At 33.9% G+C, this 24,571-nt stretch overlaps 1 protein-coding gene and 1 long non-coding RNA gene across 10 annotated transcripts in view; one reads left to right on the top strand and one right to left on the bottom strand.

Annotated features, from left to right (window-relative positions):
* The window catches only part of LOC128243248 (uncharacterized), a 62,052-nt gene that overhangs the window by 26,331 nt on the left and 11,150 nt on the right, over positions 1-24,571 (bottom strand). For 5 of the 9 annotated variants that reach the window (XM_052960878.1, XM_052960886.1, XM_052960883.1 and 2 more), the window contains exon 1: positions 20,672-20,829. The exons of 1 other annotated variant lie outside the window; for it this stretch is intronic. The gene's annotated coding sequence lies outside the window, so the exon portion shown is untranslated. Of the gene's footprint in view, positions 1-20,435; positions 20,575-20,614; positions 20,635-20,671; positions 20,830-24,571 lie in introns of those variants that run through there. 3 more of the 9 variants (XM_052960880.1, XM_052960879.1, XM_052960882.1) reach the window with 3 other exon arrangements.
* LOC128243250 (uncharacterized) lies at positions 10,463-13,613 on the top strand. Its single transcript, XR_008262800.1, has 4 exons — positions 10,463-10,529; positions 10,904-11,012; positions 12,256-12,456; positions 13,303-13,613. It is a non-coding gene; the product is annotated as an uncharacterized LOC128243250 (long non-coding RNA).

Genomic DNA, 24,571 nt, shown 5'->3' with positions numbered 1-24,571 from the left:
CTGTCCTCAGAATTATTAATTTGAAAGTTGTATACATGAATGTAATGTCTGTTCGTGAATAGCTGTTCCCATGGGGTGTATCTCTTGATTGTACTAAATGTCCTTATAACTCTTACTATAGTATATGTCGGTGTAATGTTCGTCCTTGAATAACTGACCCCATGGCACGTGTCTTTGTAATGTACCATACATTTTAGAATGACTATTATGATTATTACTATACTAGTATATTGAAAGTCAAATGTAATGTCCGTCCCTGAATAAATGTCACTATAGTGTCATTTTTTGTTATAAAGTACATTTTAGAATAACTATTTATACTATATTGTACATGTAATTGTAATGCTTGTCCCTGAATAACTGTCCCCATGGTGAGATTCTTTGTAGGTAGATTTGAGAATACCAATTTCTGGAGTGTGTGTCAATGTTATGTCCGTCCCTGAATAACTGTCACCATTGGGTGTGTCATTACAATGTACATGTCAGAATTACTATTACTATATAGTATAATGTCATTTAGTCAATGTATGTTTGTCCCTGAATAACTGTCCCTATGTAAAGTAAATGTCAGGATAAATATTAGTATATGGTTATTGTCAAGTGTGATGTCTGTCCATAAATAAGTCTCCTCATGGTGTGTGTCTTTGCAATGTTCATGTAAGAATAACTATTACTAACTATTACTATAGTGTGTGTCAATTAAGTCTAGTCAATGTAACATCCGTCTCTGAATAACTGTCCTCATGGCGCTTGTCTTAAAATGTTAATATGTCAAAATAACTAGTACTTATAAAAGTGTATACATCAATGTAATGTCCGTCGCTGAATAACTGTCCCCATGGTGGCATTTGTTGTTACAATGATAATGGCAGAAATACTATTTCTATAATGTATATGTCAATGAAATGTCTATCCCTGAAATGTCCCCATGGTGTGTGTCTTTACAATTTTCATATCAGAATAACTATTTTTATAACTTGTATGTCAATGTAATGTCCGTCCCTTATTAACTGTCCCCATGGGGTATGTCTTTGCAATGTTCATAAATTTCAGAATAACTATTTCTATATATAGTGTATGTCAATTTAGTGTGACAGGCCCTGATAAACTTTCCCCATAGTGTGTGTCTTTGCAATATTCATTTCAGAATTACTATTTCTATAGTGGTGTTAATGTAATGTCCGTCCCTGATTAACTGTCCTCATGTAGGGATTCTATGTAAAGTACACATCAGGATAATTAATTACTGTATTGTATATCAGTGTTATGTCTGTCCCTAATTAAGTCACCCTTAGGGTGTCTGGTGTGTGTCTTTACAATGCTAATTACTATATAATTGTATGCCAATGTTATTTCCCTAAATAAGTCTCCCCATGGCTGTCTCTGCAATGTTCATGTCAGAATAACCATTACTTTAGTGTATGTCAATGAACATTATGTTTGTCCCTGTATTGAACTGTCCTCATGGTGTGTGTCTTTTCAAAGTTAATGTCAGAAATTCTATTACAATAGTGTATGTCAATGTTATGTCCATCACCCTGAATAAATGTCCCCATGTAGTGATTCAATGTCAGTACATGTCAGGGTAACTAAATTCTATATTGTCAATGTTATGCACCAGTCAATTGTAACCACGGCCCCGGCCCACCCCACCCAGGTCCGGGGGTATACCGGGGAAAAGGGCCGTGTTTTTACTTTCCAAGTGGTCCCGCAGGGCCGGGTGACTGCGGTGGTTTTGTCATAGGGCCAAATTAAGCCAAGATTGGGCCTTATATAGAGTCTCTGGGGTGCGGGGGCATTTGGGTGGGGTTTAACCATCAGTTCGTCCCCGTAGGGCGGGGATTTTACCCGGGGTCGGCTGGACCGAAAGTCAAAGTCCTGGCTATTCCCCGGACCTGGGGGGGCTGTGGTTACAATTGACTGGTGAATTATAATGTTAGTCCCTAAATAAGTATTCCCATTGGCGTGACTGTCATGGTAATGTACATGTACCCATAATTTTTTATTACTTTAGTATATTATTTTAAAACTAACAGTAGGATGTCAAAATGACTTAATTAATTAAATACACCATGATAAATGATAATATATCATGAGTGGATGGTACTCTGAAATTGCAGACACTGATATTATTTTTTTTAGTTGGAAGATTTTACTATTGTTAAAGTGTGGAATAAACAAAATTTATGATGAAATGGGTTTCATTTTCCTACATGCCTTGGCGAAACAAAATAATCCGCTGAGTTCTCTCTGTTCCTTGAAGCTGTCAAATAAGTTCACATTTGGATTATATATGGATTATATATATATATATATGTCTAATGTCTACACTCATGCACAATATTTTGCTAAGAATTGGGCGCAAGTCCGCTAACGCGTTCGCAGGGGGTACTTTGAATGACTGGGGAATAGCACAGTAGTGCCCCTAGTGTGCCTCCTTGTTTTCAGTCCCTACTGAAAGATTACTGTTGGTCAGCCTTAGAGTATTTGAGGTTGGCTGATGTAGTTTTTTCAACAGTCAGAGACTTCTGTTCAGGATTTCCATTCCTTTATTCTAAGAATAGTGTACCTTTTAAATCAGCGATAACAAATAACACAATTGCAATTGCAAATCCAGTATGATTTAAGTCTATTTCATGTATAGTTATATGAATTTTTCATATGTGACATGTCTATTTTAGAAGGCTTTTGTTTATAATTGTCTCTGTGGCTGCATTTATGCCACTCTGATCCTGTTGTTGTTGAGATAATGAAGGTCTGCCCGTGCCCTATGATGGCTTGATCCCTTTACATATATATCCAAGTGTGACTGAACAAAATTTTGAAACCAAAGGGGGGAGTTTTACCCCCATCCGTTGATGGAACTTTTGCTAAAGGAGTATTTTTGTACCATTAATGCCCTTAAAATTCCCTATTAACAAAAAGTCCACAATTAGAAAATAGTAGAAGAGAACATAATTAAACTTTTCCAATAAAACAAATCTTAATCAAGATATGGAAAGGGCCCTTATAATAGCCAATTAAACTTAAAATTAAAAACAAAAAGTAAGACTTGTTAATTACTCTAAAATCTAGGTGTTAGATGACCTTAAAGCTGCACTCTCACAGATATACCATTTTGACAATTTTTTTTCGTTTGTCTTGGAAAGAGCAAATTTCTGCCAAGATATCTGCAAATAAATTTATGATATAAGATTGCTGACAAAATCAGATCTTAGATTTTTACATTTTTCGGTTTGAAAAATTTATGTTTTTTAAGGAAAATGCATATTATATGATTTTTGGATTTTTTGTTAGAAGTTTTATTTATATAACTGGTTCCATGGATTTTTGCAAAAATTGGCTGGTTCCAAGGCAAACAATAAAAAGTAATGTCAAAACGTTCAATCTGTGAGAGTGCAGCTTTAAGTGCACCGTACAAAGAAAACTGGTAAAAATATTGAATAAATTTCACTTAAAGCCAAATTATGTTTAAACTGGGACCAATAATATGTTATCTTACTCCCAGGTTTAAACAATTGCAAATAATAACAATAATTATAGTTTTGTCTGGCTTTTCTTACACAAATAGAAACTAATTTTTTAATCAAACAAAAGACATTAAAACGGCATATCCAGAATATCCTTGAAATAATATCAAAATGCCAAAATGAAATGTACAAAAAACAACAACATCTGAATTAAATAACAATTAGCCAATTTAGCAAAATGGAGAAAATGTTTATACATTTAAGATATTCACATAAAATTCACCTCAATTTTTCCTTTCCATATGATTATATATATTTCTTTTTTTTTCCCTCTTTGCTATTAGCCTATAAATAAATCAACATGACCATAAAGCAATTATTTTAATCAATTCTGTGAAATGCTATGAAATTGAAGTTCAATTCTAAATTGACAGTCATACATGTATTTCTTCCAATATTATAAGGATTTATATTTTAAGTATAATTAAGAAACATGTATTTTGATCAATTAAAGTGCATAACTGCAGATTATGTTTATTATCTTAAATAAATTATAAGCCCATTCATAATCATATTTATAGCACCATTTTCAGAATAATGATTGTCACATTAACCAGGCTTTCCCTGTATAAAACTGTCATTCATAAAGAAACATTAAAAGGCACTTTAACTCAGCCAATCAGATGTCAAAATCAGTGAAAGGGGCAATGTCAAGTCCAGTGAAAGGGGCGGAGCTAAGATAAATACTGACATGAAATGTAGATGGATCTTACCAACTGAGGAACTATTTTGATTTTCCTCATTTTCTTGTAATAAAAATTAAACTTTTACATTGATACAATATAAAAGTGAATTATAAAAGCAAAATAATGACACCAAACATGACACATCTTGCATAAAGATTAGCATTTTGATAAACTTCCTGGAATTGTTATAATCAAAATACCTTGCACCAATATATCAAATCCTACTCCCACACAATGCAATGTATTAAATAAAGTAAAAATATATACAGTATGCAGCAAAACTGTCTTCAAATTAAATCCTTGATTAGGCCAAACAAATATTCTTAGTTTCTACTAACATCCCCCCAAAAAAGGGTAGATAGGTAGGCATTACTTGTTTTTGGACGACCATAATTCTTTAGCAAACTGACCTGTATCAGGGTATTATTTTAGGTCTCTGAAATAACGCATTTTGATCAAAACGCAAAAAAAAAATATAGGAAGAAAAAAAATTCAGATGGGTGTAAACAAAGATTTGTATAGGCCTTATTATGTCCATGTTGTCATATCAGTGATCAAAATAATCACAAGCCCACAAGCCCTGCAAATGTAAAGTTCTTTTGCTGGCTGTCAGGGGCCTTGGGGGCCAACTTCAACTCTTGATTTATGGTAGGTTCTGTTGAAAGTGTTTGAAGCAAAATACTAGTTTAAGAACATTGGCTTTAAAGGTCTCCATAGTAACACTTCTAAACCTAACACATGGAGTGAATTAGGGGGTTAATTGGGGGTAATAAAACACATCTTGATAGTGACAATTTAAGTTTTAATCTTTCAAGTGGTGGTTCAACTAAGGAGGGATATATATATATATATATATATATATATATATATATATATATATATATAGTCTGTAACATTCTAAACTTTAGCATAAAATGTTAAATTAAACTTAAAATTTAATAATAAAAAATATAATTAAAATGTGAAACTTTTTTGTCATTTAAAAAACTTGTCACAGCTTCACATTCTCTTATTTTTAAGGCCTTCGACATATTTGAGTGGGATCCTGAAACAACCCCTGACACAACAACTTCATTTACAAGAACAACCCTGCGTATAAGAACTACAATACTTCTGACAAAAACAAACAAAAGCAACTCCAGATTTATGAACAACTCTGATTACTAGAACATGAACACCAACCCCATCTTCAAGAACAACAACTTCAACCCCAGAACATCAACACTTCCTGCAGGGACAACTACAAAAACATCGGCTTCAAGAACAAATTCATCCTAAACACAAACATCAGCAACAACAGCTACCCGAATAAAAATACTCGAACCACAAGAACACCAGCAACACACTCTTTAAGAACACCAGCATCATCATCTTCTTCTAGACTTGCAAATGCAACAAACACCAAAGACAAAGTTGAATGGTATGTATATATGAATGCAAAGTTTTGACATACACATGAATAAGATATAAGTGTTTGTCTTATTCCATAAATATGACCTACTCATTAGAACGTCATTGATTAAATTATGTAATTAAACAAAACTAAACAATCAATTTGCTATCATGGATTCTTTAAGTCAATGAGCATATGACTTTTTTATTGTCTTTTTATTTTGTTAATGTCTCAAAAAAGAATGACTGTATGCCTCAAGTTGGATGATTTCCATTAGATTTGAAACATTATTGACGTATTCAACAATATATTTTGAATAGGCTTTTTTTATTAACCAGGTTTTCAACGAAAACTGGGGTATTAGAATGAGGCTGTCGTTGGGCAGGCGGGCGGGCGGGCGTCAAACATCGGTTTCTGTTCAATAACTTTAGTTAGCATTGAGAGATATTGATGAAACTTGGTGTGTAGGTAGCTTATGGGAAGAGCTAGCTTGGGATTGGTTTTGAGAGGGGTGGGGCTAAGGTCAAGGTCGCTGTTGCTAAAAATAGAAAAATGGTTTCTGCCCAATAACTTTAGTTAGCATTGATAGATATTGACGAAACTTGGTGTGTAAGTTGCTTATGTGAAGAGCTAGCTTGGGATTGCTTTTGAGTGGGGAGGGGCGAAGGTCAAGGTCACTATTACTTAAAATAGAAAAATGGTCAATGTCACTGTTACTTAAAATAGAAAAATGGTTTCTGCCCAATAACTTTAGTTAGCATTGACCGATATTGATGAAACTTGGTGTGTAGGTAGCTTATGTGAAGAGCTAGGTTGGTATTGCTTTTGAGGGGGTTGGGGCTAAGGTCAAGGTCGCCTGTTACTAAAAATAGAAAAATGGTTTCTGCCCAATAACTATAGTTAGGATTGATAGATATTGACGAAAGTTGGTGTGTAGGTAGCTTATGTGAAGAGCTAGCTTGGGATTGCTATTGAGGGGGGAGGGGCTAAGGTCAAGGTCACTGTTACTTAAAATAGAAAAATGGTTTCTGCCCAATAACTTTAGTTAGCATTGACCGATATTGATGAAACTTGGTGTGTAAGTTGCTTATGTGAAGAGGTAGCTTAGTATTGCTTTTGAGTGGGGAGGGGCTAAGGTCAAGGTCACTATTACTTAAAATAGAAAAATGGTCAAGGTCACTGTTACTTAAAATGAAAATGGTTTCTGCCCAATAACTTTAGTTAGCATTGACCGATATTGATGAAACTTGGTGTGAAGGTAGCTTATGTGAAGAGCTAGCTTGGGATTGCTTTTGAGGGGGGTGGGGCTAAGGTCATGGTCGCCTGTTACTAAAAATTAAATAGAAAAATGGTTTCTGCCCAATAACATAAGTAAGCATTGATAGATATTGATGAAACTTAGTGTGTAGGTAGCTTATGTGAAGAGCTAGCTTGGAATTGCTTTTGAGTGGGGAGGGGCTAAGGTCAAGGTCACTATTACTAAAAATAGAAAAATGGTTTCCGCCCAATAACTTAAGTTAGGATTGACAGATATTGATGAAACTTGGTGTGTAGGTAGCATGTGAAGAGCTAGCTTGGGATTGCTTTTGAGTGGGGAGGGGCTACGGTCAATGTCACTGTTACTTGAAATAGAAAAATGTTTTTTGCCAAATAACTTTTGTTAGCATTGATAGATATTGATTAAACTTGGTGTGTGGGTAGCTTATGTGAAGAGCTAGCTTGGGATTGCTTTTGAGGGGGGCATCTCTTTTTGATAAAAGTAAAGATAAAGTCATACAACAAATAAATTGGCTATAAATTCTGATTGCCCATAACAAAAACCTGTCGCATTGCGGCGCTTCTAGTTGAAGATTATGTTCATGCAACATACCTACTTTATTTGTGTGCAATGTAGCCTGATTGCCCATAACAAAAACCTGTCGCATTGCGGCGCTTCTAGTTGAAGATAATGTTCATGCAACATACCTACTTTATTTGTGTGCAATGTAGCCATAAACTTAAAGGGACTAGACACCAGGTTGGCGAGTACTGTATTTCTTCAAAATAAGCCTAGAACTGTCGATGTGATCATTTAGAAGGCTTCTAGCCACAATTGAGCAATAAAGAGCGCAAGTTTTAAGTCCGAGCGATTATTTGCGGACAGCCACACAACACATGACTCAATTTGTTTATGGAGTTTTTTGAACATTAAAAAATCCCTGTCACTGTTAAGTCTTACGGGCCATAGAGTTAGTTCTGTCTGTTTTACAGTTTTATGGATATAGTTTTTCCTGCTCGACTTCGAACGTGCTACATTATGCAAATATGAAATCGTTAAGGCTATCTTGTAAGCGGTATTTGTTTACCATTTAGCGATTTGAATTTATGTTCGTTATGCCTGTTTCATCTGAGCTTTATTCTAATATACAAATTGAATACATATTATATCAATGGAATAATATCACATTCCATATAATGCCCTTGAAAGAATTACAAGTCGTCTGATCTATGTAGACCAAGTGTGTGCGCTAATGCATGACCTTTTTAATACCTTAGTATACAGAAATTTGGAATAACTAATCATTGGCAATCTAAAGTACAACTCTGATAGAGAATTAAACGATGGATCCAAAACAAAACTAATTATCATCAAGTTCATGTAATGTACATTGTGTGAAATGTTTGGACATAAAATTAACGAAAATGAAAAAAAAAAAAACATAAGCAAAGTTCCATATATCTTTTAAACGGAAAATTGTTTAAATGCCAAAAGAGTCCTGACTATCAAGAAACAGTGTTTTGTTGCATATTTATAATATATGTCAAAAACGTTAATAAAACAATTCGTATCTATTTAAGTGTACATTATGCCGTGTTCATTAAGTAACGTTGATATTCGCATTTTTATCATCAAAGATATTTTCTTATACGTATTAATTGACACTATAACAGTTCTTAACAAATATCAGGGCGCCAAGTATTGAATTTTTTTATAACTATGAAATCATTAAATTAAACATTACAATAACCAGTAATTGTAAATTGTCCGTACTTCTCAATGTTATAATGACTTATGTGTTAGTATATTGCTACCTGGTGTTTAACTACCATATCAAGGGTTGTCGTGCGAACTCTGCGAATATGCTATTAAAGCATTTCTATCTTTGTTAATTGATAACGAATGTGGACAATTATGTTTAAAAACTATTTGAGTATAAATTAAATTAATCTTTGTTACCTTATAATAACTTGTTGATTGTTTAATTTTCATCGTTGTATTTTTCCATCATGAGTTAAGTTGCTTGTTTGCTTTATTATTTTGGCACCGTTGAGGTATTACACAAGCGTGCTTTCAATGGTGTAACAACTCCGGCGGAGTCTGCTCCGTTAGAATCTTATTTAATGTTACCCGCAATGCTTGTGCATTTCATATGTAGCTGGCGGAAAAGGTTGGTATAAATCGGTTCGCAATTGTGTTCAATATATAATGTTTGGACTTCGGTTTATCAGTTCATATTGGATTCAAAAGGTGTTTTAAATATGCTTGAACTTCTATTAACTATTGAACACTAAAATATACCTTTGTGGATAATTTTTGTGTATAAAAACACGAAATTAAAGTTAGAAGAAAAATGTGTTTTTGTTATCTCTCAAGTTCGGGGCTTAATGAAGTGAATAGATTTAGTGTTTGTTTCGCGAATAGTTTTTTGCCTTAACCCTATATAATGGCATATTTCATCGGAGAGGTATTTCATCCCGTCTAATTGCACTATGTTGGTTTACTTGGTATGCTCAGTTTACAGAGTTGCAAGATTTAATGCTGGTTGATACGTTATCCCGCTAAAATCATTAAACATTATCTGTGCAAAACATTCAATATGCGCACCTGTTTTCTTATATTTGACTTGTCAAGCGTGACCGTTGCATATGACTGAGTCTTTAGAACGTTACGAAAGACATGTTTGTAGAAACTTTGCGAACTGCTTTATATAGTAACGCAAGAGAACTTCATATAAATGAGGTTTTAGAACACCACATTAGACAATCTCATTAAAGTGAGGCTTTAGAACGTAACAAACAACATAAAACTATGGAGTTTAAAATCTTATAAAACAACATCTAAATACGAGTATATACATTGTGCAAGGGTACATAATTTTAACTGTTTACAAATACTATTTTAAACCATTCAAACAGGCGAATGAAATCAATGTATACATTGTATAAATAATCGTCTCATAAATAAAGTCTCATTTCTACGCTTCACCTAACTGCTAGACGGTTTTCATTCAAAGATAAAAATTATTATAAGTGTGTTCGTAAGTCTGTGACTTTCAATACAAATGCTTGATTAATTAAATTGAAGATATGACAGAATCGCTCGGGTGCACTGTACATACACTCAACACTTTGAAAGGCAGTCGATCTGGCTGAACGCTTGAGTTCATTGCATTAAAGTGAGTACATATGTTTACGATGGAGATTCAAGAGCTTTGAGAGAAGGTACAATATCAAGTACATAATCAAATCGCACATCACAGAAATATGTCTTACAGCGTAAATTATTAAATGGCGTCAAGAGTACCCGTAATACATGATAAATATTTCCTTAAAGTTATACGTTCAGCGGTAATTAGAAAAATACGTGAGCATAAATAAAGTTAAAATATTATGATATACTAGTTCATATCATATTCATTTGATGTTACATTTCAATTTTTTATAAAGAAAACTCGCATTTGTTGATATTTTGGAGATCAAAGATATCAACTTTCGAATTACCCGCCACAGTTTGTAGCCGTCCGTAGCCAGCTTCGGAATCGATCATTTGCATAATACATGAATGAAGCGCCCGTATGTAAACAACCGATACAGGCGATAGCGACTTTCATTCAGCTACCAACATGATCAAAAGAAATGTTTCTACCAGTTACTCTTGAGGTTAGAGCGTTATTTTATTTTACTTCTAACCGTTTTTTTAATGAGGTAATGAACGAACTTGCATTTTATTGTTTATATTTTCTAAATTCTACCATAAATCAAAAGGCATGTCTACAGTAACTGAAGTGGGTGGGGTAAAATTAAGTTAATATTCAATCGCGCCTAATTTATCATAGATATCGTACAGTATTATGTTTGGAGCAACGCATACTTGTAAGTAAACGTGCATTTGATTTCTGGACCATTAATTCATGATTGATTGACTTATTTCTTTTGTAAAAAAGATGAAACTAAAAGTAAATCACGTAGTGATCTGCATGGGTGTCAGGTAGATAATATACTGTACAGTATGTAGATAAAATTCTTATTTTCAGTCACCTCCAAGCATTCCCTTATCCCAAATTGATATTAAAAGAGAATGTTGATGAGCCTGATCCGTCGATTCAAATACCTTAACACAGCCAACCAAAAAAAAACAACAGCGTAAGTTTATAACACGTACATCATCTTAGAAATCCATTTTAAATGTGTATTTGAATGTACTTGAATGATGCAGAGAATTAAGAATCCAAAACTAGATCACTCTATAATTTGACACTACACATAAGTGAAACTGCACACATAAAATTTAAACCACAAGTTGATCCAGTAATAATAAATATGTTATGGGGGGGGGGGGTGACACAATTATGTTTGGAGGGTACTCCTTTCCATATTTTTTTATATTGTATATTTTAAAGCTGAATTCTCACCAATTGACCGTTTTGACTTCTTATATAGCATTTGTCTTTAATTGCCATTATACTCCCCAAATGTTCTTCAAGTTTCCAAAACATGTCAGTATTTGCAATTGAAATGTGAACTTGTAAGAATTATGCAACAGTCAATTGTAACTACGCCCCCCCACTTCCCCCAGGTCCGGCGAAATGGGCCGTGTTTTACCTCCAATGTGAACCTGGATGAATGCGGTGGTTTTGTCTAGTGCTTAAATAGCGGGGAATGAGCCTTACCTTTGATCCCCGGGGTGCAGTTGCATTTGGTGGGGATTTTACCAGCAGTTCAGGGATATTTTCTGGACCTAAAGTCAAAGTCCCTGCTTCCCGCACCGGTGGGGGGGGGGCATGGTTACAACTGACTGGTTTGTTGTTTTGGAATAAATGTAAACAAGTTGATCATAAATGAGAGTCAGCTTTAGGGCTTTTTCTATAGTACCCACAGCTCCGACTATCAGACCCATTCCCAAAGCAAAACATACAATATTTTTTCCCAATCTTCAGAAAAAAATCCTAGTCAAACAAAGGCAAAAAAACCCCTTTTTTATGGAAGTCTTTTTACCTGTACTGGCTCATTCAGCATCCTAATTAACTATGTGTTATGTAATCTAAAGTTTTGGAAATATTTGAAATCAGAAATTATTGATTTTCATCACATTCAGAGATCTATCAGTATAAAATATTTTGTGTCATGATTTATTGCTAAAGATATTTATACCCCAAGTATTGATATTTCAGGCAATTAAGGTCTTTTGAACGGGAAAATAAACTTTTTTATAAAAAATTCTCTATTCACAGGAGACTGAAAATCTTGTTTTTGTAACTGTAAAATTTCCCTATTTAGGAATATTCGCGACTCAAAATTCCCAAAATGTCTAGTGCCTTTTGCCAAACAAAGCGCTGCGCTATTTTAAAGGTACAATTATACTTGTAATATTATTTATTATCTTTAGAAACAAGTTAGCAAGCTGACAAAGTTGGGAGCAATTATAAGGGTCATCAAGATGGAGCCAGGATTCATGATGCTCGTATTAGAGGTGCTGGACTAGAGTCTGAGGAAGGGAGTAGAACTCCAAGCTGGTTTGAGTGTGCTTCAACTGCCGGGACATTTCAAAGTTTGTTGTCGCCGCGAGGCCCGTCTTTCTCAAACTGCTGTAAGAACCTTATAGAAACTAAAATTCAGTATAGATCTAAGACATGAGTGTACCTAAATGTTAAATGAAGTTGATATTTATGAACAATTTTATAACATTTCATGTGAATTTAAAAGCTGGTTTTACATTATTTAATACTGCTAATGAGTTCTTGAAAATTTGTACTGAAAAATGGATACTTGACAACTCATTTGCATGATTGTACTTATTACTTCTTAGGAAGTCTAGTGTTGTATTTTTCTAAAAAAAAACCAGCATACGGAGTATAATCGTATGGTTTTAAACATCTTAACATGCATGTAGTCACACACAGACAGACCAAGTTGAATTGTTGGCATGTATGAAACATGGGCAGTGTTATTTTTTTAAACATTTAAAAGCTGGTTTTACATTATTTAATACTGCTAATGAGTTCTTGAAAATTTGTACTGAAAAATGGATACTTGACAACTCATTTGCATGATTGTACTTATTACTTCTTAGGAAGTCTAGTGTTGTATTTTTCTAAAAAAAACCCAGCTTACTGAGTATAATCATATGGTTTTAAACATCTTAACATGATGTAGTCACACACAGACATACCAAGTTGAATTGTTGGCATGTATGAAACATGGGCAGTGTTGTTTTTTTAAACATTTAAAAGCTATTTTATATGTTTATATGCAAAGTTTGTATCTACTAAGTTATTTAAAGCACTCCTGTTTAGGTGAGTGCTGAGAACTTTCTTGAACATTCGTACTGAAGTAAGTATGACTTAATAGTAGCACATCACTGCATATTTCTTATTTTTAATCTTAGTATCTGTGAATTATGCTACTGGCTTTTGATAAACCTTCGCTCTTTCAGGACTCTGACCTCCTTGTTTTGAATGAAGAGGTTCTTACCCTTGCCCATTTGATGAGGCAGGATTTCTTGTGTTCATTGATGAGGAGGACCAGGCGTGACCCAACCGCTACTAGGCGACTTATATGGTGTTCTGACACAGAGTTATTTTTGGGCTGGTGACAAGAGGGCTATTCCCTTATGGTGTGTGGAGAGTCCAGGAAACCCTCCCGATTCCCTAACAACAATACACTGGCCTTGTGCAAAGGAGGGTTCAGTAGATGAACACAATTTTTGCAGACGGATCGTATCTGTTCTCTCGATTTTCTTAAATATTAAAATATGATATAAACAATATCAGGTCATTTTTGTATACTTTTGTGAATGACTTGTTATTTTATAAATACTGATTTGTACTGTCTTTGGTTGCTAAACTGTCATTAAGTACATGTGTACCTCAAACTCTGTGCTGCTATTCCATAAATGTTTATCAAAATGGCGGACAACTCGGCCATCTCCGGCAGGCTTCGGGATATCGGTGACCAAATTGCTCCGATTGAAAATTTTACTGAGAAAATATATCAAGGGAGGCAATCCAAACAAGATTTTTCGTCCCACAACCCAAGCCTGCGGATTGCGGGCAGATTTTTTAAGGCCGAATTATCACCCCTTAAGACATAATCAATGAAATGAGGGTACCGTATATTTGCGACGATTCCGATCTGCCCACATTGACGGTGAACATCCCAGAACGAAGGTCTGAGGATTACAATTCTTCCCACATGTACGGTGTTACAAAACTATATATATATTGTCAAGTGATCAATTCAATATTTATAATATACAGAACATATATGACATCGCATAGAATACAAAACTAATAACTTTTGTATAAATGTACAGTAAAATAGGATATCACTAGTCATAATAATAATGATACTTGTTTTACTTAAACTTAATGCATAATTAACAACATTATCATACATGGCTAAATTTCTATTCACTTTAACATTTTCGGATTGCATTAATTCAACAAATTTTGTATTGGTTCGGGTATGTGCCATCTTCCTGCTTATATTTTTAATCTATGAGATGATAAGTTTAAAGTACAAAGGTCTTTTCCAAATTTATACATATTAACATATGTCAAATAAGGTTGCAACATAAAATTACAAAAAATTGTATAAGTTCATGCACGTGACGAGTTATTCAGTTCTGACCTCCAGTTTCGGATAAATGTATCATTTAGTCTAGACTTAAAAGACATAAATATGTTTTCATCACCAACACCTTGATTCAACCAAGCATAATGGAATCCAAGAGATTGTAACACAGTACATACAGATTTTGCCCAAGACTTACAATTTGGCTGTGTTTCTATGTAAATACACATTTGAATGTAAATACCTCTAGAATATTTATGATCTTCTAATTAAACAAGTTTTAACCAATATCGTCATATTACATTAACAGCTCTACTGCTAAACAATAAAGTTCTACCAAGCTCTACATAGATCAAATTATTCTGAATTTGAATTTTAACACCTTTTTTACAAAAAAATAAATTAACTCATTCTAGAACAAGATAATTATTTAGACCCCAAATTTCTGATCCATAATTTAAAATTGGAAGGATTAATTTATCAAACAGATCTATATAATATTGCTTGGAAATTAAATGAAATTGTATTAAATATGAATTTAATTTCAAAAGCCTTAGATGCTTGTCCTGCTAGTGTATCAAAAGTTGTTGTAAAAGAGCCTCCACTTGTAAAAACAATACCCAAGTATGAACAATTCCTGACTATCTCACCAAATCTAAATTTTCACCCTTATATAAGAAACTAATATTATTCCTTAACCTTCCACCCTTTTTAAAAATCATTACTTTATTGTTTTTTTTGTAAAATACTCCAGGAAATCTTTATTTGACAAATTCAATTTGTCTGTCTTTACAAACGACCCTTTTAACAATTTCCAATAAAGTTTAGCATTTGATAATATAGCATTTTCTAGGTTTTGTGTTTGTTGTCTATCATAAATATATTTCTGTTTTCTAACAGTATTTTTATACTTAAACATGCTTCTAGCTTCTACCATTTTTTTCTAATTAGGCCACTCCTTTTTTATTTTTTGGTTTACAAGAATTTTTGGAAAAAATGTCCACCGGGTGGTCGAAAAAAAAAAAAAAAAGGAAAAAAGTCACAAAACATACTCTTAAAGTGTGAAAATCAGAGAACAACATAATATCATTGAAAATTTATATCATTTACTTGACATTTAAAATTTTTAAACTGCTATTAATGCATGTTTTAATACACTCAAAGTTTCAAAATTCTAATTAAACACACAGTTTAAATCTTACATACTGTGCATATAAAACATCAATGAAATTGACTATAAAACATGTTTACATGTTTAAACTACACTTTTTATCAAAGATACATTGAATATTACTCAGCAAGACATTTGTTTAGCTTTAAGGGTATGCTAAAGCAAAAGTGAATGCAGAACACTTAAAAACTGACCAATATTAAATTGAAAAAAGGGAAGGCGAATTTTACGCATTAAAATACACAAAAAATGCACTGTATTAAGACAATACATTACATTTTCTAAACATTGTTTCAGTTATTTCAATATTGGAAAATGTCAATAAAGTGAAATAATTTCCAATTTTGTAAATAAAATTTTGTAAATAAAGAAGTAACATTTTGTGAAGACATTTGAGCTTTAATATTGTGGAAACAATTCCTGAAAAAGTAAAAACCAAACTAGACCTAGATTTGAGTTTTAATAACCTTTACCATGCGGGGTCCTAGTTGTGTGTAACCCAATCCATGCTCAGGCTGGATATTTTCGGACCGGGATATTTACCATGGGATGTTCACCAAATCCATTTCAAATTCAAATCTTGCAGCAAATTACCACATCAATACATAAAAATCACATAGCAAAATAATAAATCTAGCTTGTGACTTAACTTTATGTACCAATGATAGTAACAGAGAAATCCATAATTATGTATCGGATATTTTCATCTTCTCCCAACTTCGCCATTTTGATTATCATGTGTTCACAGGGCATCTATACTTCATGATTGTTTATTTTTCATTTTAAAGAGTATTCCTTGGTTACAACAACAAATCTCATTTATAGTGAAATTTCAAGTTCATTACAAATTAAAATGGACTTATTCAAAATAGTTTTCCGTGTTGTTTTATCTAAATGTTTTGCACACAACTCCTGCCAGTTCTGGCATTAGTAAATGTCATTGGCACATGTGTTCAACTCTTTCATTGTTTTTACTCTACTATTAACGCAAACAGGAATAAACTTGTAATCTTGAATAAACACAAGCTTTACATTGACTCAATGACAAGTATTTCCAAACCATTTTGTGATTTAAAATCCATTAACACAACCAACCGAACTTGTGAAACTAGGTCACCGGTGTCAACTTAGAACATTTACTTTCGATTTCACCACTCACACTAAGTGCACTTTTATTTGATATTTAACCAGAAAATGTTTTAAAATGTTTTTCTCACAATTTACGGATATTTGTGTCTACTTATTCGATGGCAGCCGCTGACACTTTTATTTTTCATCTACTATAAACAACAATATTTTCATGACCTAAATTGGCGGGGAAGAACAACAATCAAGTGACAGTTATTGTTTGTGTCGGCTGCTCAATTTGCCAATGTTTATTGCTATTGTTATTTTAATAACTCCTGCATATTTTAATTAATTATTTCATACAAAGAATGACTGCTATCGTCAATTCCGCCATTGCCAAGGGCGCTGCCATAACAGTTGACTGGCTCACATGCTATCACTAAAAATTGGTGGATACGGCTACGGAACAACAAACCAGTCGAGATCCACTGCATTCGTACTCTTATCTGTTCGTTTTTCTTTCGTTTCGCACCAAAATCAATACGGTCGGGAAAATAATTTTGAAAAAAAAAGTGAAATTCATTTTTTATTTTTTTTTGTACTTTTCGGAAAATTAGACCCGCCGGTTTTGTAAACCAATTTATATAAAAGTAGTGGCCTTATATCACATGAGTAATTTCTGTATACATTCAAATTCTGGTAATAACAATGTTTAAAGTATCTACACTCATCATCAAAACATATAGCATCATCAGATTTATTATTACTAGAGATATTATAAGTAGTACAACATTTTTTTAACAATGGTTAACACACATCTTCTATAATATTGCAAAAATAATTTAATTCTTCATCTATGTCAGAAATTATTCTATGAACTTTCAATATTTTCACAAAGTGTAACATTATTATCATTCAATGCATTAACATAATCATTTTTTCTCATCACTCCATTTGTATCTATATGGTAAGCAACTAACATTGTGCTCAATATTCACCGCCTCATTACAAGCCCCTCATTTTCACTCATATCAAATCTTGTGGAACGACTTAAGCTATAGCTCACAATGCAATGATCAGATATTATATTGGAATCTAATACCTCAAAGCTTTAAACATATGAAAACATTTTATTTTGACCTAAAACTAGATCAATGGTGCTACATCCAAGAAAATTAACAATATAATATTTGTCTATAAGATACTCGCATCTAATCCTACGCTCTAGAATTCTCAATATTACAAAAATCTAATAACAGATTTCCATTTTCATTTGCGGTCTTATCAAAGTTGTTTTTTGATAAAAAAATCATCCTTGACATAATCATCTGGTAAAATATCTTCTAGACAAAAGCGAGAATTGTCATTTTAGATCAAATCAGGCCTTTCACCAACTCTATATACCATTAAAATCCTCACATATGAAAACTTCCCATGCATTGTCAAATATCGTATTGAAATATAACATATCAATTAATATTAATTCAAACATTTTTTTATCAATCAAATATCCCCTACAACTACCTTGTGGAACATTATAAGTAAGACATAACAGAATATCATGATTAATGTTCAATAATTCCCCATCCAGTTTCATCCATTGGATACAATCATTATTATTCTATACAAATGTAACAAGCTGTTTTAATTTATCATGAATATAAATCATTACATCACCACTACTTCTTTTATTATTTTTAACTTCATCTGTTTTATGAAGAATATATGCAGTAAAATTATCAACATCATAATTAAATAAATAATTTGACAAAGTTGCGGTAAATAAAAGAATGTCATAAGTATTAAACAAAAATTTCATTTCTTCACAGTTAAGTTTATTATATTATTTACCTATTAAGCCCTGCACGTTAAGTAAACACACTTTGACCTCGTTCTTGACGTCACCGCTGTCCTACCTTTCCCTGGCTGGCTTCTGATTGGTCGTTTCTGTTCCCTTGCCCTGTTTCTCGTTCCCCACAGTGTTACGCACAGTCTTTTTCTGGGATCCCCTGGACAGTTTCTCGATTCCCACGCTATTTTTGTCGCCCCTTACACTACTCTGTCTATTTTTATCGCTCTCTACACTTAGCTTTCCATCGCTTGTTTGATGTTTCATCGTTCTAGTTGAAGGCGTTCGGGGTTCATGTGTTTTGCTGTTCTTCTTATCGACAATAAGAGTTTTTGCAGGCGCTTTTATAGATCTCTCGTTATTCTAGATGGATTTAATTGGATAACTGTCATTGTTCTCAACCGGTAAATCATTGTTTACTTCTTGTGCATCGTTCGCTTCGTTGTTTACATGTACATTATTTGACCCACATTCTTTGTTTACATCTGAGTTGGCGTGTCTGTTTTTATTTTCATGGATCTGCGTTTGTGCGTAAACGACACTTTTCTCACCGTCCACAACTGTTTCAGTGGAATAAATCATAGATATGCTCTCTAAACTTACTTCTTTCCTGTTACACACCTCCCGCGATGGATCGGAATCCAGCGAATGAAAAGCATTTGACATTTGAAAAATTGCATTTGAAAAGCCGCCAGTAATGACCCGAAATCCTGCGTATCTAACCTCGGCAATTAGACGTACGACCAGGAATAACCCACAATCCGGCAAATCTTACCTCGACATCTAAAACTGCCCGGAAAAGCCCGAATCCAGCGTATCTAACCTCGGCATCTGGAAAACTGCCCAAAATTCGGCGAATCTGACCTCGGCATCGGGAAAAGAGCCCGAAGTAGCCCACACTCCAGCGTATCTAACCTCGGCCTTTAAAATACCGCCTAAATTTGCCCTCAATCCGGGATGCAGAGAGGGGAGAGGTGTACCTCCATAAAAGATGCCGTTCCCATTACAGTAAGCCGAGACAGAATTGGTATCCTTTACAGGTCGCTTTTATGATAAATGCTACGAAAATGATTCATAGAAGTACTGATATGCAGAAGTAAAAGATATTGAATGTTTTAGGTCGGTCTAATATGTTTTCCGAATTTTAATTGAGGGAATTGTATGATGCGGAATAAAATGGCGGTATTTGAAGGGGTTTTGGTGTTTTGGGAGAATATTTTCACCTGGTTAATAATTTGTATCACTTTTCTCGCAGTTTAAAACGCATTCCCTATGTTTCTAAAAATGTTATTGAATGTATAAGCTAAACGATTGCTTGTAAGCGAAAATAGAAAATAATGTGACTAGAAACTGTGTTTTTAGTCAAAGTGCAATTTTTTTACCTAGTTCAGCTATTTTTCATTGAATTTTCGACGGCAAATAAAATGAATGCAAACATTATCTATCTGATACTATTTTACCACGAAAATCACGTAAATATGTCTTAAAACAGTGGTAGTTCCACCCCCCCCCCCCCCGCCAACCCCGGCAGCTGTGTCTGTATACTGCTTATACATTCAATAACTTTTTTGTTAAGGCCTCTAGAAACATAGGTTAAAAGGCTGAGAAAAGCTTACACATGTAGCCTCCGGGTAGGCGTATTTATATTGCGAGAAAAGTGATAAAACATACTTTCTAGGTGAAAATATTCTCCCAAAACTTTAAAATCTCTGAGAACGCATTTATTCCGCATCACACATTTACCACATTTAAAATTCGGAAAACATAAAACACGTTGGACCCCTTGTGATTGTAAGGATTAGATAGCGACAATTTAATTAAGTGATAGGCTGTATTTGCGATTTTATAAAGATAGTCATAATCTGCTTGAAGTGCGTTACCAAACTGTCAACATAGTCTTACATACCTTTAAGTTTTTACGAAGCCCTGGTTAATTTAAAACAAGAACACAAAAAAACAAAACAAATATGATGTAGTGTTATTCAAAATACTCTACACAATAGTACGTATCCGCCGACGCAAGTCATGTTTGTTTTCTATTTTTGTTCTTTTACTCAAAGAGCACAAAATTAAGTATGAACTAACTTCATCATTTTCCGCTTATCATTAACAAGTATTCCGACAAGATACACATCTACTCACCGGTTGTCTAAAGTACCAGCCAACGTTGGTCGTCTTCGCATATCAGTCAAGAATAGACCAGGGCATGTTGAATACATTTATAAGCGGTATTTTCTCATGGCTCGTTAAACATCACGCCATAAGAAACTTGATAGTTTTCTTTGTCTGATTTTTAGAAAAAAACCATTTCTTTTTCCACGAACGACAAGAACGCAAACAGCCGACGTTTGTCCCTGACACAGATAAATATCACGCGTCTATATATGCAATTTAATTATAGACTGAAAGTCTGAACTAAAAACAGCTATGAACTCAACTTATTACAAGAGGTCTTTTACATCTAACATTTTAACATGCGAACAACGAATAAACTCGGATGTGTTGAATATTTGAAGCGTGGTAGTTAACATGCCTTTTTATCAATCGTCGCGTTGTTCAAGACCATTCGCATGTTGTTAACATAATATCAAGAAAATTGACAATTTTCCTTGTGCGAATTTAAGATATTTGGGGTTTGTACATAATTTTAGGCTAATGACAATCGATGATTCACCCCATTTACTGAGGCTCAATATCATGTTTAGCAGAGTTGAGGGCGAAAACAAACCTTTACTTTTGTAGAGGGTATTTTGTTGGTCTAAATGCATTGGTACAGTCGTCATTTTTTCATTGATCGCCCTGTCATCTGCGCATGCATGAAGTAACTAGATTAACATTCAATTTCATGTCTATAGGCAGTTTAAGCTAACGTTATGATCCCGAGTTTAAATGGATGTTTAATCAGCTATCAAATCGTGTTGACAACTATTCAGTGCAACATTATAAAATCTGTGTGACAATATTCAAATACGAATTTACGATTTACGCATCTTCCGTAATATGCTCTAATTATACTACAACCAGTCAAGCGAATTCAGTGCAATCTGTTGTTGATTATTATGAAAAATAAAAACTTAAAGAGATGATCCCAACGAATTTCTGTACTATGCAAACAAACCTAGGTAATTGCATTAATCTAAATAACAAATACTATCAACACAAGTACCATAGACGTTCATGTGTTTTCTAGTTTTGTACAAACGTGACTCCATTTTATTTGCTCTCATAACTCAAAAAGCCGAAAAAGCTTGCCCGACACTCATTTAATGAAACTAACGCCTATGCAGTTTAACGTTCGCGCCAAATTATCGCGTGACTACAAAAAGGGAAGAATTAGTGGGAAGTTAATAAATAATAAGTTAGAGTTCATTTAAGCGATCTACAGAAAAAGGTGCGAGCTTTCTTAGCCTGCAGCCTCCCTGCGCTCGCTCCAGTTTCACTAGAATACCAAAATGAAATATAACAACACCTTTTTAATCATTTTTCTTTCTATAAGCGACGAGAGAGACTCACGTTATGTTTAAACCGTAACAAGAAATTTGATAGTTTTCCTTGTGCAATTTTTAGAAATCTATTTATATGTCGATTTGGTGATCCATAAGAAATGGAACGAGTGCAACGAGGCCAGTGTTTAATTCATTACAAAAAACTTGATAGGTGTCCTTGTGCAATTTTTAGAAATCTGTTTACATGTTAGAGTTCGATTCGGTGATCTATAGAAAATGGAGCGAGCGTACCAAGGCCAGTGTTTAAATCATTACAAAAAACTTGATAGTTCTCATTGTTCAATTTTAAGAAATCTATTTATATGTTAGAGGTCGATTTGGTGATCGATAAAAAATGGAACGAGCGCAACGAGGCCAGTGTTTAATTCAGTACAAGAAACTTGATAGGTGTCCTTGTGCGATTTTTAGAAATTTATCATAGAATAAGATATTAAGGTGAAGGTCTGTCTATGACCGACAAAAGTTATCCACGGGATATTAACATCATAACAAAAAGATTGATAGTTTTCCTTGTGTGACTTTTTCTAAATTTTAAATCCATTTCTTGCTATGAGCGACAAGAGTGCAATCTATTGTTGTTACAGACTAAGATTGGCCTTCAAACAGATAAAGATCACGTTTGCAAGCCATGTTCTTATTTAAAGTTTTTATGTAAACACAGCAATTTACAATAATTCCTATCTCAATCATTACAAGATGACTCGTAAGGTAAACAGTGTTTTTTCGAACAAAATAATATGTTTATGTTATTGGTAGGAAACTGTTATGCTGCTTTTATTCGATGCTCATTTCGATTAAACTGCATTATAAGGTTTAATAGTCTTAAAAACGTTCGCTTATAGCATTCGTTTTACCTAAACATGATCTTGAAATGTTTTGGTCAGGCCCAACATTCATGTCAAGTTTGATAACCATCTGTCCTTCAATTGTTGAGTTATCACTTAGACAAGCTTTGGTCTACCAACAAAGCTGCGAATCGTCCGACCAACATGTGCAATGCAATATAATCCTCTTCCTCGGAGGGGGCATACATATAAACAATAACATGAGTATACATAACAAGCAGGTTTTCTGGATTTTAAATTGAAACGAGATAATTACACATTGAAGGACAGATGGTTATCAAACTTGACATGAATGTTGGGTCTGACCAGTAGATAACCCCTATTGATTTAAGGGGTCATCAGGTCCAAGTTCAAGATCACAGTGACCTTTATTACATTGTATAAAGTTGTTAAAGCTTGTCCGAGAAATAACTAAAAAATACCTGAACGTACGGTATGGTTATCAAATTTGACATGGAGGCTGGGCCTGATTAGTAGATGACCCCTATTGATTTTAGTCATTGGGCCAATGGTAACAGTCACAGTGACCTTTAAGGTGAAAGGGTTAACAAAGATTCTCTGAGTGATATCACAACAATGTCTGGCCCTATGATCATCAAACTTGACATTGAGGCTGGGTATGACCATAACTGATTTAAGGAGTCATTGGCCCTAAGTGACGAAAGTGCGTAAAGAATGAACGAGTGATAAATCAACAATGCCTGCACCCATGGCTCTCAAACATGATAAGGGAATTTGGCTTTACCAGTAGATGGTCCATTTTGAATTCGGGTAATCAGGTCAAAGGTGAAGGTTACAGTGACCTTGAAAGCATATTCGTGTGATTACTTGACAATGCCTGCACCCATGGTCCTCAAACTTGCCATCTAGGTTGGGGGTGACCAGTTGATGATCTTATAGATCTTGAAGTCAGAGGTCAACCCATATGCATGATTAAGTATTTTGTCATAATTACTTATTTCCTGATGCTGAAAGGATATATTTTTATCTGCAAATATCAGTCATCATCTGAACATGATTTAGAACTTTACTTACTATCCTCACACTTTGAACGGTCATAATCTTAAAACTGCCGCAAAGGCATCTAATGTCAAAGACAAGTCAGCTGTCATTTCAGTCTTTGCATATTTAATTCAATTTGCGGAATAAGCCTGACAACTTGGTGCTCCTCAAGGGGGGGGGGTTCATATGTTTGACAAACATCTCTTGTTTTTCTGTTTAAAAGCGCTTTCAAATGACACTCAAGCAATATGTCTGTTTGAATCCATATTTCACATTTTATCTTTAAAATGTGTCATACCTTTCTCAACCTTGTTTAAAAATAATGAAATGGACCTAAAGCAGGCTCAATTTTGATACAGCCCATTTCTTAAGTAGAACAAAGATTAATGCAATAATTTGATTATAAACCACTTTCCCACAAAGAAGTAAATAACTGAAATAAAACCATGAATATCCCACAGTTTGTTGACCTCTTCTTGATTTAAAAACTCAAATCTTATATATCCGATAATTTGTGTAAGCAAAATAGTAAAAAAAGAGCTGCCTCTGTATGCACCCGAAGAGTTGTTCGGAATGGTCAGTATGTATGATTTGCTGGTATGTGACAATTGCTCCTTAAGTGCTTATTATATTTTGAAAGTTAATATAATCAGATGAATTCTTGACAATGCTAGTCAATTTGCTAGCTA

The sequence above is a fragment of the Mya arenaria genome, chromosome 8 (assembly GCF_026914265.1).
Source record: "Mya arenaria isolate MELC-2E11 chromosome 8, ASM2691426v1".
Lineage (NCBI taxonomy): Eukaryota > Metazoa > Mollusca > Bivalvia > Myida > Myidae > Mya > Mya arenaria.
Note: the sequence above shows the minus strand (reverse complement) of the source record. Positions and strands in the feature narration are given on the sequence as shown.